Here is a 2612-nt window from a genome sequence, read left to right as displayed (position 1 = left end):
ACATTTCTATGTTCTATTTTTTCCCATAAAATTAAACAGTGCAGAATAGGGCTTGGGCTACAATTAATCACTTTTGATTTTCTTAAAAACAAAATTTTATTTGCTATAAACAGTTAAAAGGCAATTATCTTCCTTCACAACGCACGTGGACATTAAATGTAAGGTTTTAAAAATATCCACAACCTAAAAGAAAAATACTTTTAAATGGCTAAAAGGAATCAAAATAACAAAGTTTAGTGTACAGAAGAGTAGATATAAACAACACCAACATCATTGGTGTTGAATTTTGAATAGATCACAATAAGTTCCAAAGTTTTTCTACCTGTACAAATAAAAAAAGGTGTCCTTTCCAAAGTTTGAGGCTATGCACTGCACATCACCCCCCAACAAGTGTATGAATAAGGTTTTAAAAATGTTGCCAGTATTAAGTTCTTCTGTACCTAAAATTAGAGGACAGCAATAGTATAGTGATTAGGGTGCATGAATTCTCAAAACGTAGTTATGATCCAACATTAGTTATGGTGGTTATTTTAACTGAAAAAGACTTTTCAGAAGAAATACCAGCCCTATGCTAACCACCAGAAGAATGCGGGCTTCTACTGACCAAGCCACTCTTATATTTAGATCCTTGGCTGGCTTAGGCCTTGAGCTTCTCTCAAACGGAAATGAGTCTGAAAGTTGATGACAGACTTCAGAGTTACATGAATTGAAACACAGGCAGATTCCATCTGGGTAAGAGCCCTGACTCAGTTCTCACTAGGAAACAAAGGTGGGCCTTCTCCAACTTCAAAATTAAAATATACGATTTTATGTATTTTATGTGTGAAAGCAGAATATTCATTGCTGACACAAAATTTGTATGTCCCAGTTTTGAAGGCTGTTTCTTCATCTTTTTGTATAACATATTGCCATCAGGGCCGTCAGATCGACAATCTACATCATAGTGACTGCCAGTAGTCGCCTGGAACTCGAGGGTGTACTTGGTGACAGGCGTAATGTCCTAGTAGAAGCACTGCTAGGCATAGTTGGGCAGTTTGAATCTGATCTCAGTGCCACCAGGTGGGCACCATTAGCAGCAGTGGCCCAGTGACCTGCGGCGTCTGCCCAGCTCTGCGCTGACACCATCCGCGGCATCTGGAGATGCTGTGGTGGTTGCCTCTACAGAGCTGTGGAGAGACTAGGGTCGGGTCTGCACCAACTCAGGGCACGCACTGTAGAGTCTCTCTGAGCCTAAGAGAGATTAAGGATGAGCAGTGATCCGCTGGGTGTGGGTGAGGGTTGCTGAACAACCAGGGCCTAGTGCTGGGAACGATCTGGGAAACAAGACTCCTGAGTTTTTAAAATGGATAATGTCCCCAAATTTATGCTGACAATACGTACTCCATTTAAGAACTTAAAGGAAAACCATTTGTCAGTGAAGTCTGCTGAAACACAGAATACTGCAAGGGATTATATATAAATTGTTAAAAAATAAACACGGAACATTTTAAAAAATAGGTCACAAATTCAAATCCAATCACTTATAATATACTGGAAATGAAATAGCCCAGCTTTGAATCCAAAGTGGTTGGGTTTGAATCCAAGCTACATATAACTTTACCCTTATACCCACAGTGTCTTTGTAAAATGAAAACAATAACATCTACCTTGTAGAGCTGTTTTGAAGATTAAATATGAAGTGCTTATAATATTACCTGGTACTCTATATATGGCAATTATTAATATTACTAGAAGATGAAAAGATTAAGTTGTTAATTCAACCAGGTAAAGTACAGAAAATTCCATATACAAACAGACACATCCACAATTGTCAAATGAACTTTCTGGTCTTGGCTAGAGCATATTTGCAAGGAAACTTATCAGAGGGCAACATTGCAATGTGAAGCTTAAGATTAAGTCCAGAAAACTCTAAACAACTTTAAACTACTTCAATTATTTGCTGTCCTCCCTACCCAGCACCAAGAAGCCAGACAAATCAACTCCAACAATGTTCTTTCTGGTGCTTTCTGCAGGAGTGTACCTAGAGAGAAGCAAGAGAAGTCAATGTGTGTTCTGACTATTGAGTGATAGATTGTCTGGAATTCACCAACTTGCTCAATATCCTTTGACCTGTATTCTCCCTTTCAGGAATGTTCTTAGATAAATAGTTTGTCATCAAACTTTGTCCTACACCCTAAATTGCCTTCAACCCACTCCAAACTTCTCCTTCCCAAGTCTATTCAGCTTAAAGGTTTACTAACAATTTCGGTGGTTGCTGATTAGGAACGTAAAGTGTGACCTCCTTGAAGTATTTGCATTTCTACAGTGGACAATATAAGACCCTCTTACACACACACACACACACACACACACACAAACATACACACCTACAAAATTTCAACATTTAACAGAATGATATTATACTAATGAAATGGCATATAATATGTATGGGTATATGAAATTTTATAGATATGTCTACTTGCATTTCTGCTTTATAAATATACCTGATATTTGCATTATTGCTTAGAAATGTACCTGAATTTTGATAGAAAAAAAATTTCTAACTTGAGTGCTGTCTCAAAGAATCTCCCCTGAATAACTCAGAAGTCATTTAATCTATAGTAATGTCAATG

At 37.6% G+C, this 2612-nt stretch overlaps 1 pseudogene; it reads right to left on the bottom strand.

The window, feature by feature from the left end:
• Positions 1 to 499: 499 nt before the first annotated feature.
• LOC101288000 (transmembrane emp24 domain-containing protein 7-like) lies at positions 500 to 1134 on the bottom strand (annotated as a pseudogene).
• Positions 1135 to 2612: the final 1478 nt, after the last annotated feature.

The sequence above is a fragment of the Orcinus orca genome, chromosome X, assembly GCF_937001465.1.
Source record: "Orcinus orca chromosome X, mOrcOrc1.1, whole genome shotgun sequence".
Classification (NCBI taxonomy): Eukaryota; Metazoa; Chordata; class Mammalia; order Artiodactyla; family Delphinidae; genus Orcinus; species Orcinus orca.
The sequence above is the reverse complement of the archived record's forward strand: the minus strand, read 5'-3'. Positions and strand labels throughout refer to the sequence as shown.